General features: G+C 38.5%; 1 protein-coding gene across 6 annotated transcripts in view; it reads right to left on the bottom strand.

Moving 5' to 3' along the window:
• The window catches only part of Ctnnd2 (catenin delta 2), an 851684-nt gene that overhangs the window by 473982 nt on the left and 359773 nt on the right, over nt 1-17929 (bottom strand). The gene's annotated exons all lie outside the window — the stretch shown is intronic.

Here is a 17929-nt window from a genome sequence, read left to right as displayed (position 1 = left end):
GATCCGAACTCAGGACCTTCAGAAGAGCAGTCAGTGCTCTTACCCGCTGAGCCATCTCACCAGCCCTGTACAGTGTCTTTTAAAACTTTTTTATAGTCGTATTTTATTGCAATTTAAGACTCACAGAAGTTAATTAAATACATGGTATTGTGGATTCCTATGAACCCAATTTTTTTTACATATAATATTTGAGGTATTTTTTATTTTTATTGTATATTTTATTTATTTACATTTCAAATATTATCCCCTTTCCTGGCCCCCCGGAACCCCCATCCCATACCCCCTCCTCCTGCTTCTATGAGAGTATACCCCCACCCACCCACCCACTCCTGCCTCCCTGACCTGGAATTCCCCTACACTGGGGCATTGAGCCTTCACAGGACCAAGGGCCTCTTCTCCCATTGATGCACGAATAAGGCCATCCTCTGCTACATATGCAGCTGGCACTATGGTCCCTCCATGTGGACAGTGTCTTTACTTCTCTTAAAACAGTACAGGTCTAGGGTGGCTGCTAAATGTTAAAATGTGAGGGCTGGAGTCTAGGGCTCCAAAACTCATGTAAATGCCAGTGGGGGATGGGACTCACTCATAATCTTACTGTTCAATAGATCTCAGTGCAATTGAGCTAGCTAGATTAGCCCTTGATAGATTTCTTGTCTGTCTAATCTTCATCCTGTTTTTATGACCAGCAACCAAAAATAAAAAAATAAAATAAAATAAAAACAAATATGTCTAATAAAATAAAACTAGACTCAAAGGCAATTTGTTTGAGTATCTCATATAAAGAGGAATAGAGAAATCAGTATTATGTGACTTTAAGTGTCTCTTTTGTATAGGACATGTATTCCTTTCTATGGGTCACATGTAGAAAACTGGACAGCCAAGGAACTAGGAACTCTCAAGCCAGAGCACAGCACCCAGAGAGTTTTTCTATGCTGTTCTTTTTTGAATTACTTTGCATAGTCTTTTGATTGTAAAGTCTGAAAAAAGAGAACAGCCCTGAGGTCAGGAAGAAGGAGTCTGGCCCCTTGCTGCTGCTTTTCTGGGTCTGAGGCACACATCTTTGTAGCAGTACAAAAGCTATTGGAAAGTTTAGCATTCTCCCACCATTGAAGCTCACACTCGTGCATGAACTCAGGACGCTATGGCACTGACCTCAATATGACAAGAATTGGCATTTTGTGGTTTCCCAGGGCACTTTATTTGCAGATGGCCATTCATTACATCTTTCTGGCAGCTCCACCAACTGAGGGGATTTATACCCTTGATATACAGCAGATCTTCATAGAGGATGTTTGGATAAGATGTTTTCAAAGCACAAGCTCCTATCTGAATGATCAATATTCATCCCCAAGTAAAGGTTTCTTGAGTAGGGAGCTTCTGGAATGCCTCCATTAAATGAAGAAGCACAGAGTGCCTTTGCCATACTGAATATGAAATAATGAATAAAGAAGCCCAAATCCTTGGTCTCAAGTTGGGAACATTCTAATGTGGAGGGGGATGCCTGGAAGCAAACATGAGTGGAATCAAGAGAAGTGCTAGGGTGAGAATGGTTAACAGAGACAGCGATTGGCAGCAAGAAATTCAGTTGAAAATCTAAAAGTCTTCCCCAAAGAGTAGGTTAAAAAAAAAAACCCAAAATCTAGAGATAAGGGAGGGAGGTGACATCAGAGAGGTGAAGGACAGTTTACACTAATGATGCTTGAGCTTAGATGGAATATTCATAACCAGACAGGATACCAAGATGCTAAAACTGAGTCAGGGACCAAGGGTGGGGTAAAAGCAGGAGGTAGGGGGAGAGAAAACAATGTCAGAAGGCAAACAAGGAGAAGCTATGGGGTTCATGGTCTTAGAGGCCATTTTAAAGACAGTCTTTACTCTAAGATGGGCAATCACAGAAGGGCAGTGGGCAAAGGTTTGACTGGATCAGAGCTTGACCTGGGTTTGACTACACTGACAGTCTCTCCTTGGCTGCCTTTGACACAAGTGTGTGGCATGAAAGCTTGGATCACACACATGGGGAAGTGGGAATACAGTTGGCAATGGAGGAAGCACAAGTTCTACCTTGTTGTATCTGAACACTTTACAAAATAAAATGGAATCCATCAAAGTCAACACTGAGCTTTAACGTCTAAGCATTTGGAGTTGTGGAATTGCCATTTCTTGACCAGAACACTGAGCAAGGCAGATTAAGTCTTATTGGGTAATATCTAGGATCACTTTTCAGTGGGATGAGCATGAAGTATCTATGTAACATCCTGGCAAACATGGCAGAGAGTTCTGAAGGCAAGGGATGGGTAGTTGGAAGGTGGTAGGGTAGTTGGAAGCTGGCGGAAAGCAGATGACATTTAAAGCTGGAGTGAGTCTAACTGGGTGGTGTGCTTCAGTTCTATACCTGGTGTTTCAAAAACGGGAAATGTATGACTCTCAGTGAAGCTCATAACCTGGTTTCCCCTCCATTCCTCACTTCTGTTTTATTCTCATTTCTACTTCATCCATGGATGATGCTTTTTATCTTCCTAAGCTTCTCTAAAGTTAGGACCATGGTCCTGAGGTTCAACAATGCATAGTGCATCTTACAATAATGGCATAAGTTCTGAAGAAATGATTTACAATTGAATAAATCATTCTAGAACAGAAACAGAATATGTTCACCATGGTTTAAGGGAAAATAAGTTCCAACAAGCATCTTGGAAGATTACAAAGAGAACCAGGAAATTAAGGCAGGAGCTGACTTATATGGAGTTCTTCATGCCAGGCAGAATCTTACCCAGCTAGGTTTTCCAGTTGCAATTTTAACTCATGCCCAAAAGCTCTAGGTACCACAGCGAGGACCACTTCATATTCCACAAATACATCAAGTTCTTTCATACCGTTTTGGCCTTAACTAAATCATCTCTCTCTCGATCTCTACATCATTTATATATTTACCTCTACCTATACTTACATGCATTTATCCAGCTATATATCTACTGTCTCCCAGTCAACCTGGGAACTTACATTGGATATCAGAGACCTAACAAATGAGTTCTGCTTCTGTACTATCACATCCCTACTTTATAGAGACCAAATACTCTATCACAGCCTATGACATTATAATTGGACCTGGCTCGAAAATAGCTCCCATATATCCTTACCCCATCCTCTAGACCACCATGATACTTATATAAAAGCTGGTGAATGTGCATCATGTTTGATGTCACACATTCTTTAAATGATGAAGAAAATGTAAGGCTGGCCTGTTACGGGAATAAGCAACATGCAAAGGGACTTGCCTATCATTGATCCAGTTTATTTGACAGGAAACACAACAGATTTACTCTACAGAGAATAGTTCTTGGATTCCTAGCATAACCCTGGGAAATTCCACAAGGATCAACTACTTTCTACATCCTATGCTTGACTTGGCTTTGGTTTTTAATCATATCCACAACACAACCATGTGTTTATTCATTTAAGTCTTCATAGCCAAATAGAAAACAATTCCTTTGATTAAAGATAAATATTTGTTTAGAGGGTATCCTTTTCATTTTTTACATTCATTTGTAATATGAACTGTGGCTTAAAAGGCAGTTTTTGTGTTTGGGTTAAGTTTGACCACAGTTGGTATTTTGAAGATAAGTAAAATGAGTTTCCCTAACAAAATCAAGAATCAGAACCTAGAAAAGAAGTAAGAGAAAGTAAGCAAGTTTTGCAGTGCAATCAACCATAAAAAAAAAAATACTGTTTCTCATCCAGAGACTCTGAATTTTAAGACACAAAGATAAATGTAGGGTATCCAAGATTCATACAGTCTAATGAAGAACACTATAGCCAATGGAAGAGAAGAGAAAGCCAGAATATATGTCAGACTTTGATCCCCTGAGAGGATTCAGGGGATCACTAAAAAAGGAAGCATCTTAACACACCAGGGGGTAGGGGTTTAGAATGAAATGCAATTTTAATTTTAAGATAATCACAGCAGAAATCATAAAGATAAATACTGTTTACACAATAATGTCAGATGGCACACCTTGAAGTTTTCATATATTATCCAATGTAATCTTCATAGAACCTATAAATGATGGATATTGTTGTTGTTATTGACTGCACTACAAAGACCATAAAATGGCTTTTAAGAAAAAGTAAAGGGCACAAGATCAAGCTCTGAGTTAAAGGTAGGTTGGAAATTTAAATGTGCATCCTTCTCTACACTGAATGTCATTATCCTATACAGTTTAGCTTACTGAGCAAAGTCCACATTCCAGTTGTTTTTAATGCCAATATAATGTTGTGCGTTATATCTCATAACTTTGAATGACAGAAGGTGTCCACAGGTATTGTATGAATTGTAAAAGCCAGACACACAGGAATCCTCCTTCCCAGTAAACAAATGCTAAGAGGGCAGATCAGAGGGGGTAACACTAGTCAGTGGAAGGGGACCTACAGAAAGGCAGAGACAGAAGGAAGCATAGACATGTGTGCCTTAGAAATGTGATCATCAGTCTCATAGCTCTATGTGACAACCTAAGAGTGATTAAACATAATGAAAAGAAGGTAAATCCCAGCAAACCAAACAGCAGTTAAGCCAGTGCAGAGCAGTTTGGCTAGGCTTGCTCTGATGTCTCAATACTAACATTCACTGCCCATCTCCTACTGTCTGAGACCTTAGCAAAAGGTTCTAAATGAGGTGCAAGCATGCTAAGCGCTTCTGATTTATTTATATCTAACTTCCATCTATACTCAAGAGACTCTAAGCTACAAACTAAGAAAATCTTTAAGAACCACCTATCATAAAAACCGGTTTAATAGGAAATGGTGTGCTCTACACTAGAAAAGTAATATTCTGTAAGTGGGTAGAAGAGCACGTTACAGAGGAAAAAGTTCTCCACAGCTTTGCATGGTATAAAATTTCCAGAATGGATTCAACAGAATAGGTAAGGGAAATTTAAAATTAAATTAAGTTATTTTATTGTAGGCAATTTCTATGTACTCAGGAAACAAAATATTTTATTCTTGAGTGGAAAGACACAGTACTCCTACAGTATCACTTCTAACCAGTGTGTGTGTGTGTGTGTGTGTGTGTATGTGTGTGTGTATACTTGATTCTATTCAATGCAGTTTCCTGATATCAGTGTGGATTCTCTTTCTACTTGAAGGCACAATTCTAGATGAAACTGTCAGCACACTTGCAGATGACCTAAATACTTGCTTTAACAAAAGAAAACCCAACTAAGCATCTTTAAATACAATATCTCAAATTCCTTGGAATGAGGGCAGATGCAGACACTTGAAGGAATAAGGACATGTGTGGGAATCCAGTTGATATCAGGAGCATATGACGACTTAGTAAAACATATTCCTTACAAAAGAAAGAATACTGTTCAGACTGTGGTATTAAAAGTATAGCATTTTCATGGTAGAAGGAAAATGAATGACTGTCTCACACAATATTGAAAATACTTCAGCAAGATCAGCCCACTGGAGACTAGTCGAAACCAAAGGAGAAATAAATAACCATGAGAGTAGTGGAAACATAGTCTACCCACAGGCTTTAGTAGCAATTGACGTATATAGCAATAACCTCAAACTGTACAATATGTAACATCACTCCCTTCTTTTAATATCCATATTTATGCTCACATAAAACAACTCTCAGTTTTGTAAAAATATGAAGTGAATGAACTTCTTTTTTTGTTTATACGATAGTAAGTTTTTATTTTCTTTATTGAACTATCCATGACCAAATAATGAATGAGGCTATAAAGGATTATGTTGGGCATAATTTAACAAGGATAGAATGAGACATAGTGTTTGTTTGGATTTATTCCTTCTTTTTTCCTATGAGATTTTATTTTGTAAAATACAATCTAAGTTTCTCTTTTCTGCTCTGCATTTTAGTTTGATGGTATAATACATTCACACACACACAGTTACATTCAAAGAGTCAATGTTCTTGATATAATATTCTCCTCTGTGTTCAAGAAAAAGAGGATTATTTTATTTAAATTAATCATGTGATCATATTCTTATTCTCATGTAACATGTTCTCCTCTGTTGTGTATGATATAAATGGGAAGTTGTCTCCAGAAACCATAATCTACTCAGTTTTTTCAATTTTCACCTGGTCTCTGGGCTATCTTTTGCTCATATATTATTTATAAACTTAGATAAATGCTTCTTGAAATTCACTCTTTTTACAGATGGCCTTTCAGGCAACATAATGTATGAATTTATAGATCGGATGTATTCTTGTACAGATTTAAACACTCACAGGATAACTAATTACAGAAATGAAAATGTCCATCGAACTCCTCACCATACTCAGCCATCATAAGCAAACTCTGCCCAGCTATGGTTTTCTCTGTTTCTCAAGATTCCAAAGGGAAAGGCTCTTCAAGAACTTGACTTTATTATATAGTTCAATTTTTGAATTTTTCATTGGCGGATCTTTTTCTAAGAATTTTAGCTTTTGAAATAGCTTATATTGGGGAAAATAAACCTCTCTAAATACCTTATCATAAAAGTTATGTGTGTTTTTATTGTATACAGTTATATGAATTTTAATAAATGTGTGCACCTGTGTGTGTGTGTGTGTGTGTGTGTGTGTGTGTGTGTGCCTGGCAGCATTCTCAGCCTCACCCAATCCTTCCCTCATTCCTTCCTTGACAACCGTCACAGTGACATCATCCCTTAAAATGCTGCAAAACTACTCATATACATATTTTTCCTGAGTGGGTAGGGTACTGCTAAGCTTTCTTGAAGTTGCAGTATGCATCAATAGGTAGTCTTTTTATGACACAGGCATGTCCTATGATGTGTATGACATCATTAAGAATTACAGGGTTGGGCTTACTTTTTTCGAACATTGAAAGAAAACAAATAAAGCTAGCCCATAAGGTTCTGGTACAGACTGACATTTTCATTTCTGGGGCACAGATGCCCAGAGGTGAGGTTCTGAGTTGCCCGGAGGGTGTACCTGTCTAAGAAATTACCAAATGGTCTGTCTAGACTCATAGCAGGTTTAGGAGTTGTTCCAGTTTCATTACATTGTAATGTTAACATGCAGTGGGTGGGCAGCCATGGGGTTAAGTGGCTATGGTTGATGCGAGGATGCTGCTTCCTTGAGTTCAGATGCTGTTCACAGGTCATCCTTATTTGTTATCCTTGCGTTCTTCCTGATGAAGTGTCTCTTCCAGTTCTCACTCTCACCTTCCACTTTCAACAGCAGGGAACAGATTCATAGATTAAAGTTACAGGATATAAACCATGTCTGAATTTATTAGTTTATTTCAATTTCTTAGGTCCTCAATTGGCTTCTCTTTCATCGAGTGAAAAACAAAACCAACACAAAATAAATTATGATCTGACAATCCCAGAGGAGGAGCAATCTTTTACAACAGAGGATTTTCAGCACATGCTCTTACTTCCTTGCAGTGAAATGAAAAAGACTGTTCAGGAAGATGCACGGATCACGCGACTGGATCTGTAGTGATGAGCTAATGGGTAATAATGCACTGGCTGTCTGATGCACAACTGCCCATCACTTTCACAGTAGCATGGATTTGTTCTCTTCGCCTGCTCATTGAGGTGTCCACACACACGTTCACTTGTCATTCATTTTATTTATAGTCTTTTTAAAAATCTGGATATGTTATGAGAAAGGGATTTTATCATCTGCAGGCACAGCTGTGTGTGAAATTCAGGAGAGGATGCTTGTAAAACTTGTTCTAGGCTCATTGGGCTCAGTCCAATGTTCCATGTCCCTTCCTGCTCTGTTAATGGATAGGATCTGTAGTTCAGAAAGATTTGTGTAACTATCTCAGTATCTTCCCCTGTCCAGCCAACAGGCAAGATTTGTAAAATCTGACCTGTGAATTCATGCTGGTGAATGTTGCAGGCAAACCCCAGGGTCCGGCACGCTCATAGCTCTTGACTATCTCCATTTCATCTACATCTCCTGCATTTTGGTGTTGACACATGACACGTTATAAGTCTTGGGCTGCACAGACCATTGAATTAAATTTTTGTTTAATTTCTCCTAGAAATGGTAGCAAAGACAAGGTCAAAACAATGGCATGCAGGGTCCCACCCACAGACGAAGAACTACAGGCAAGTCATCAATAGCATTTCAAAGAACTCTAACTGGTGAGATTTTCAATGGACATTGAACATTTTAGAGTTAAAAGATTTTTTAAAAGGGGGTTCAAAACTGCATTACCTGCTAGGAAAAGATAATATATTTGAAGAATGTGTTTTATATATGATATTTGTAAAACATAAACCTAAAAACAAGATAAAATTTACTTTTCCTATTAATTTTTTTCATAGCTTTGGAAATTAAATGCAAGTTTATTATGCAATTAGTTTTTGGCAAACGTAGATTAGGCAGTAACTACAAAATCTAAAAGATCCACAAAATGCCAAACAGATTTAATGGAACTACTTAACACCTCAAGCCATCTCATTTTGAGTTTTATGGCCTAGATTTTTTACCTGTTAAGTACTGATTTTAGGAAATAAAGAAAAATAATATACAGTTTGCACACACACACACAGACACACATATACCCAACACTTACACAAACACACTCATACACACTTTTAATTTTGTCTTTACAATGTTTACTCTGCCTGAATCCTCACATTAGCAAATATAAATAAACTTATCAGGATGCATAACTGCCAGTTTATCAAAAACCTAGCATAAGTTTTAGTAATTCCTGTCCTTGGAACAAAATATGCAAAATAAATGTGCATTAAAATAAAACCAGGAGACTGCTTATGATAGAAGCTGTAATTATGATTAAGAAATCAAAAACTCATGAATGTGATTAGTAATTTTCAGATTTTGAGGAGGCAGAATGAATTTTTATAAGGGCTGTAGCAGTTAAAACCCCAGAGCATTATGAAGCCATGCTGATTACTGCTACTGCCTAGGATCCAGCTATGTTAGCACTGCGCTGCACTGTTAGCAACACATGGAAATGCCAGGCTCTTCATGAGTATGTCTATATTGTGTCAACACAATTTGGGGCGCTTGATGGGTCTTATCATTTACTCTAAGAAATGCAGATATTTAAATAGCATTTTCTGGGCTCTAAATCACATCCATCCTAACTGCCCCATACATTATACCAGGAATGCCTCTCAACTGCACTGGGAGGGAAGCGCAAAGCAGTTATTGAAGAAAACATTCACTGTCTGAAACCTAGGATGAGCCACAGCTGTGATTCCAACCCCTGCAAGTCTGCATCTAGATGCCAAAATCTTTTTGTATATTTTAATGTGTGTGTATGGTGTTTGTTTATATGTGTATGTATGTTTATGTCAGGGGCACATATATTTCATGGATGTGCATTAATGTGTGTATATGTATCTTCATGTAGGATATATATCTATTTGTGTGGGTGTGTATGTATGTGTGTTCATATCCAATGTACATGTGTGTGTATGTATGTATGTATGTATGTATGTATGTGTGTGTTTTGAAGTGGGGTAAATGTATGTTTGTGTGGTTGTACATGTACATGCTTGTGTTCACATGGGGTGTACATGTGTGTAGGTGTGCATGTATGTCCATGTTCATGTGTGTATGTGTATGTGTATCAGATGCACATTTGTTTGTGGGGTGTGTATGCACGTGTGTGTAGATGTATGTGCAGGTCGGAGATTGACATTGGATGCCTTGTTCAATTATCTTCTCATATATAAGGAAAGGTCTCTCACTTTTGAACCTAGAGCTCATGGCTTCAGCTAGTTTGGCTAGCCAGCTTTCTCCCGGGCTCCTCTCTTTCCATCCAATCAGCACATTCATACCTCCCCAGCATTGCCACCCGTCTAAGGGATTTGCACTCCAGTCTGCATGGATACACAGCAGAGCTTTACTTTTATTTCCTGAGTCATCTTTTCACCCATATTTGAAAATGTTAACACTGCCCTGCTTCCTAGGAAGCAAGGAGTGCCGAGCACTGAGACCCTACCTCTACCTCACTGCTCTCTAAGGACTAAAGGCTCCATAGCACCCATCATTACAGTACACCCTCCTCAGCATGGGAATTGAGGAACATTTGTTGGCACAACCCACAATCAAATGTGCACCTGAGAAGAATACACATACACACATGAACATGGATATACATGTACACCTACACACATGCATACTCCATATGAAGAAGAGCACATGTGTACCCGACTTGAACACACATTCACACACATGGATGTATGCATAGCCACACAAACACATGTGCATTGGATAGGAACACACACACACACTTACACATACATACATACACATCCACACAGACAGATGCATATCGTACATGAAGATCTCCCGAAGCAGCTATTGACGCTAACAGGGACAGATTCTAAAGTGGCAAGTGTAGTTTCCAGGCAGAGCTCAGTCAGTGTTTTAAGTAATGCATTTTAGACAGAATCCAACGACTCAGCAACTGTGTGTGATGCTTTCTTTCTAATTGCCATCGAACATTTGGTTCTCTAGACACTCTGCTGTCACTAAACCACCGCAATTTCATGCATGAAAACTTGCTTAGCAAAAATATTTTCAAAAAGAACAAGGACAGCTGTCAAAGATTATCATAACCTTTGCAATGTGAAGAATCGTGAAATCTGCTACTGGGTACCTCCATGGGTGAGGTGGGAACCAGTTTTAACACTTCAATATTTACCTCAGGCTCTGTAACATAGCTCTTCTCTTGCATACATTTTTGTACAATGGTGTACCCTGTTAATAAGCCATGCTTGCTTGTATGGTTTCCACAGCCTCTACATTCAGGAAGCAGAGCAGGGGAACATCCATTTTCACTAGTTCTTCTTGGAGAAGATCATCCAAGAAGACATAATCCAGTGTTAATGTTATTTAATGAATGAGCTTCTGAATTAGTGTGTTTCCCATTACAGGAGGTTCTACAGTCTTCACTTCCTCGGAACTTGGCTCCAGGGAAAGATTTATTCAAAACGTGGGTATGACATACATATTTATACATATCAAAATGTATCTGGTGATAACTGTGCAGATGTCTGCATATAGGATCCTTCCTGAGAGCTCAATTTCATCTACATTTCTATCAGAATTTAGACTTTCTCCAAGCAGATATTTTTTCCATATGAAATACAAAAGAGATTAAAATGAAGTTTGTCATATATGTACATGTGTCATTGATGTAATATCTTTACAATTACTGGGTGATACTTCGTAATTCCTGTGTCCCTCTGTCCACATGCTTAAGTGGTCACAATCTGACTTGCCATTTGGAAAGTAAAGCAACTGATTTAAAATGGTATAGTGTAAGATCCAGGGTGACAGCTCAGTTGCTAAAAGGCTGCAGTGCAAACATAAGATCTTGAGGTTGAGTGGCCCAAACTCACATTAAACAGAAAGTCAAATATGGTGGTGCGCATGTTGTGAGCTGGAGAGACAGAACCTCTTGGGTTTACTGGCTAGTTAGACTAGCCTAAATGACTTTTACAGCAGTAAAAGGATGAAAACCCACAGTGGTCTGAATGAGAATGGTCCCCATAGGCACATATATGTGAATGCTTGGTGCCCAGTAGGTAGGATCCTTTGGTAAAGTTTAAGAGGTAAGGTTTTGTTGGAGGAGACATATCACTGGGCATTGGTGTTAATGTCTTAAAAGTTTATGGCATTTCTAGGTAGCTCTCTCTGTCTTGTGGTTGTGCTGAAGGTGGAAGCTCTCATCTGCTTCAGTATCACCCCTACCTACCTGCTTGTCTGCTGGGCTCCAGGCCATGATTATCATGAACGCTAACCCTCTTGAATCATGAGCCTCAAATTAAATGCTTTCAATAGAAAGTAAGCAAAACAACACCTGAGGTTGGCATATGCCTACACACACACACACAAACACATACCTACCCACATCCAAACACAAATCCCATACCCCCCACACACAAACATACATATGAGAGAGGGGTGGAATAGAGAGGGGGAGAGAGAGATAGAGAGATTGCCAGTGTCATGAAACATAATCTGTCAAATCTTACGGTTAAAGTCTCAGGAAGACAGAGAGGAAATGAAACTTTTAAGGAACTCAAATTCCTTGTCTGGGCTGCCTTATAAACTAGCCTTCAGAAAAATAAGAATCACTAGAAATTTAAGATTGAGGCTGTTGTAAAAAAACCTCTTTCACAGGATGTAACAATGTTTGGCCTCACAGATTCCAGATAGATGTATGTTTTAATAATTAATGACTTGAAGAGATGTATTAACCTTCATATTTGTGCTCGGACAGCCATCTTTATTCACTATGCATCTTTACAAAACAGATATGTAGAATATTGCTACTTTATTGAAGTCAACTAATTGCCTGAAGGTCATTTACAGCAGTTTGTAATTTACATGTCAGAGCAGAATGTTGACAGGAGCTGCCGCCAAGAGAGTTCAGCTTTAGTTTAGAAATGCAACCTATAAAACAAATCTACTGTTTTCAGACTTTGGTCAGTGTGCTTTAACTTAGTGCCTTAATTCAAGAGGGAGGGCTATTATTTTAAGAAACAATTCATGCCAGGCAGTGGTGGCACATGCCTTTAATCCCAGCACTTGGGAGTCAAAAGCAGGTGGATTTCTGAGTTCGAGGCCAGCCTGGTTTACAGAGTGAGTTCCAGGACAACCAGGGCTAAATGGAGAAACCCTGTCTCGAAAGAAAAAAAAGGAACAATTCATATGTTATCACTAATTTGTAACAAATTTATTAAATGTGGAAACAAAGGCTAAGAAACTGAAAATCTCTAACCTGGGAAAGACAGAAGCATGTGATTTGGATAATTTAGAATTATAACTACATTCATTATTTTTAAATTGAAGTGTTTTGTATGTATAGAGGATATGTATATGTATGTATATGTATATGTGTGTAGTATGTGTAGAGGAGAAAGACAGATGGATAGATAGATAAATAGATAGGTAGATAGATAGATATGAGGGAGGGGTTGACTGTATATATGTATAAACTTTATTTTTTAAAGGAATTGCTCATTGAACCCGGTGACTGTCTTTTCCAATAGACTGAATGACAAGGAATCCCCCAAGGATCAGCCTGTCTCTGTCCCTCCAATGCTGGGGTTATAGACATCCACAGACATATGCACATATACCCACACTCAGGCTTACGTGTGTGATAATCCAAACTTGGACACTCATGCTTGCATAGAAGGCAGTCTACTAGTTCCCCTTATGACACTGGTTGTTTTAGAAGATAATTAATATAATTTAAATACATATTTAACATTAAAAATTTGTCAAATACTACAGTGTTTTACACATATTTTCATGAAACCTATAGTAGAGCTTGGGCTTAAGGAAGACAGAATCAATTGAAAGACTTGTTAATTCAGTATCTACCATTTGGGGAAAAAACGATTTATTTGTAATCCATAACAACACACTGGTTTATATAATACCCCAATGAGCAAGATTCTAAGCACTGGAGAATCTCTACTATCATTGATAATGCATCATTATGACACAATAAAACTTTCCAGACTGAAGATGGAGTCAGGGGCTACACAGCCATACTTTAGTATCATTTCCGTTTGTACATGTAGAAAGAAACAAATGTTTGGGAGCAAATGCTTTCAGAATCTCAATTTGACTGTTCCATTTTGGCATGTTTTATTTGCATAGAAGAGAGGATTTTTAGTCTAAAAATGTGTATCATCACATGGTTCAATCACCAAATCTGTAAGTAGTATTTAAGAAGAAATAATCTGATGTGAAATAAATATTTTGTAAAGATGTACTGCCACCTCTTGGCAGCTGTTCTACAAGGCGCATCCTCAGGATCATCAGCCATGTGTCCTAAGCTACACAGCGAAAGGACCTTGGAAATATCAGAACAGTAAGCGACCCCATTGCATCACCATTTTGTATTTGGATGCTCCCACCATTTCTGATAGGTCTCAGAAGAGAATCACTGGTATTTTTCCAATAGACATTCTATTTTCATTTATAAGTTTGGCTCATAATCACTATACTGTCCAGGATAGCTCTTGGCCACACTCAGCAGTTGGCACAAAAGATTCTAAAATCCTTATGATGTGGCTTGAGAATCATACTCAGGAAAGAAGAAAAATCAAATCCATCTTCAGTTGTTGAATTTTGGATGCCTGGTGCCAACATATCATTGAGATAGAAACTGCATACCCTATCTAACTAGACCTCAAAACTATAGCTAGAGTTAGGGACACAGGGTTATTAATATGGGCACAGAGAAGTCCAGTCACTCAGTGAAGGATGAAGGCTTACTCAACCACTAGAAAGGGGCTCAAAGTTGTGCCAGTCTATGTGTCTCCATACTTGGATAGTCAAACATCTGAAAAGAGAACATCAAACTTCCAGGGTATGAATTCACTAACTCCAGCATTTGAACATTCTTAAATACTCGAAGTATGCTCCAATGAAAAGTGAAGAGGAGATGTCATTCGTGCATTGTTGACAATGTACATACAATGTGGAAAACAGGTGTGATTTGTCCAGAAACTGTGGTTAGCTATGAGGGAGGAAGGGAGGTGTCCAGAGTCTATAGGGATGTGGAAAAGCAGCTGCATACAGGGGAAAGCATACTCAATGGAATTGGGACATAAAAGACATCTTGGAGGCCTGAGACATTTCCTGCATCAGGACAATTTGTAAAGGTAGGCAAGGGCGGGGGCACTCTGAGACATCTCTTGCATCAGGACAATTTGTAAAGGTAGGCAAGGGCGGGGGCACTCTGAGTAGCATCTTTAAGAAGGCAGCAGACTTATATGAAGAAAGTGTCAGTCAAGTTACAATCAATCCTGGGGCTTATTTTTGGACATTGATTTGCATGTTTGAGTCAAACATGAATCTAATGTGTTTATATAAGACATTATCCAGAAATTGAGCGAGAAAAATTAATGACGTGCTTGTGTAATATTGTGTGGTGAAATGGTTTTGTGATAAATTCAATTATCTTTTAGCATCTGGACCCCTCCTCTCCCCACTTCCATTGAATAGACTTCCATGCCCCATCAGTGCTGGACTTGGATGGGTGACTTAATTCTGACAATAGGAAGTGAGACTATGTAGAATAGATTGCCAGATGCTCTGGCAATCCATCACTAGTAATACATGCCCTTCATCCTGCACCCAAGATGCCTGCACATAATGCAGCATCTAAACTATGTTTGAAGCAGTCTCGACCTGAATCAGGGATACCTAGCTAAGACCTGGCAAACCTTTGCTTCTGTCAGTGTACACAAATGTGAGTATATGTATATTCTTTGCACTATATATCATTGAGTATTCACACAGTTAGTTATGCAATTTTGTTGCGGATCAGACTTAGGCTTCATAAAAAAACAAGTAGGAGCTGAGACAGCACAGGAGCTGTTCTCTTGAACTGTAACAATAGTAAGAATGGCTTGTAAGGCCGTGATTTAGTAACCAAATTAAAAATGGGTTGCAACTTCTAAGTCAATTGCTTTAGGTTTCCTTGTAACCCCATTCTACAGAAAACTTTATATTATAAAATCAATAAAAACTAGCTGTCAATTACCAGAAAAGTTATGGTTTATTTTTTCTTGAAATAAATAAAAAAAAGATCATGTTTGAAAGATACAGTGACAGACAGATCCATTACTGTCTTCCATTTCAGGCTACAGATGCCTCCAGTACTCCCTGAAGCCAGGAAGATGCTGTTACACTGTTCTCTTGTGTATAGCTGGATTTCTATGCTGCCCTCATTCTCTCTACCATTTGTATTTCATTCTTTCTGAAGCAGGTTCTATAACAATGAAGTTTTACTAATTAGAATCTGAGATGACACTGAAGGGCTCATATATATTGATATTCTTGGCCACTGTGTCAATGGCTGAGCCAGTCCCCGCCCTCAATGTGATTTTTTTCTAGTAAATGTATTTGATGTATCTTGAACACTGTTATTCTAAGAATCTTAGTACATTATCATGCAGACTTCAAGAGATCTGGAGTCCTTTCGACTGTGCAGTGAGTTCTTAAAATAGAACAATTAAATTTCTTTGTCAAAGATATATGAGTTTACTGACTTTCAGAGCTAGAAAGTACTTCACCACTCCTGTGTAGCCCATGTTTTCTGGATAAGGATTCCCTTTGAAGTACCAGAGAATCCGAGCAAATACACACACACACACACACACACACACACACACACACACACACACACACACACACACACACACACACACACACACACACACGTGTACACACATGAAAAAAAAAAGAAAAACAAAAATAAAACTCCAGTCAATGAGGAAGGAGGAATGAACATCTCAGAGCACTTGCATAGTCTGATTGCAGAAAGTGAACTTGGATACACCTAACAACGATCTGCCTTATCCCATTGCCCAGTTCACTCCCCCTGAAGTGGTGTATTCTAGAATACACACTGACCACCAGGCTATGAGTCTAGAGCACTATATTAATCTCTGAGTGGATTAGTATCTTGTATCTCAGAGTACACAACATTATTCTAAAGAATATAAACAAAATTGATTTATTTTTATTTTCTGGGTGGGGTTAATCCAAATTTACTAGTCAAAGATCATGAAGAAGAAGGAGGAGGAAGAGGAGTAGGAGGAGGAAGAGGAGTAGGAGGAGGAAGAGGAGGAGAAAGAGGAGGAAAAGGAGAAGAAGAAGAAGGAGGAGGAGGAGGAGGAGGAGGAGGAGGAGAAGGAGGAGAAGGAGAAGGAGGAGAAGGAGAAGGAGAAGAAGGAGAAGGAGGAGGAGGAGGAGGAGAATTATTATATTACTATATAGAACAAGACTAATAAACCATGTCTTTTGGTTTTATTTAGAAGAACATCAACATGACAGCCATTAACATCTCTTAATTTGTAATTAGTCAATTATCTTTCATGTCTATTCTTCCATTGAGTTTTCTCAATGTTTTACTTTTGTATTTAAATATTCCTCAAAAACTGACTATGCTAGTGAGGACTCCAGCAAACAAAGCTAGGAGTTTTGTGATCATTTTTTATCTTTCATAAAATAACTTGTTAAAGAACATGATGGGGATTCAGCTAATGCAAGAGAAACCACAGTCAACAGTTGGTTATCTCCAAGCTCCATAGGGTTTTTATTTTTTTATTTTCATTTTTTTAATATCCTGAAAGCATTCCTGAGAGCTCACTGGAAGCAGAGTGTCAGGAGTCTTCAAGATTGACCCCCTCACAAGAAGCCTATTATAATCCTAAGAAAGAATAGAAATGGCATTCTAGAACTGTATGGTCCTAACCAGCCCTGGCCAGTAGGAAGTAACTATGGATCCCCTAGACCAGCAGCTCTCAACCTTCCTAATGATGAGCCCCTTTAATACAGTTCCTCATGTTGTGGTGATCCCTAACCATAAAATTATTTTCACTACTATTTCATAATTATATTGCAGCTTTCATGAAGTTTTGTAGATAGACATTTACCAGGGATGATGGGACCCACAGGCTGAAAATTACTGCTCTAAATTGACCCATGGTGCCCAGAAGTGGTGCTACTAGAGTCTTAGGTGCAAACTTAGAAAGACCTTTGTATCACAAGTTGAAATCATTGTTACAGGTTTAATGTAACTTGATACATATTTACTGCAAAGAACTGAACTTAAAAAGGTGGGAATTTGGGTATAGTTGGGTCAAGAAGGGAGAGACTCCTGAATATGATCAACGATTTAACAGAAAGATGAAAGTGCGCTAGCATGCTCTATGCCTCTCATCTGAGGACACAGCTAAATAGCTTAACTCACAGAGTTCATACCAAGAACACAGCCCTGTTTCAACCAGGATCACAGCATTCCAACTCTAGAACTAAAAGGTATGCATCTTTGCTAAGCTAAGGGAGTTATGATAGTCTGTTGCTGATGCCCAATTAGACCATCATATTAAATATTCAGCACTATGATTTGGGCATTTTCTAGGTATCTTC

This window comes from Mastomys coucha, unplaced genomic scaffold, assembly GCF_008632895.1.
Source record: "Mastomys coucha isolate ucsf_1 unplaced genomic scaffold, UCSF_Mcou_1 pScaffold8, whole genome shotgun sequence".
NCBI classification, from domain to species: Eukaryota; Metazoa; Chordata; class Mammalia; order Rodentia; family Muridae; genus Mastomys; species Mastomys coucha.
Note: the sequence above shows the minus strand (reverse complement) of the source record. Positions and strands in the feature narration are given on the sequence as shown.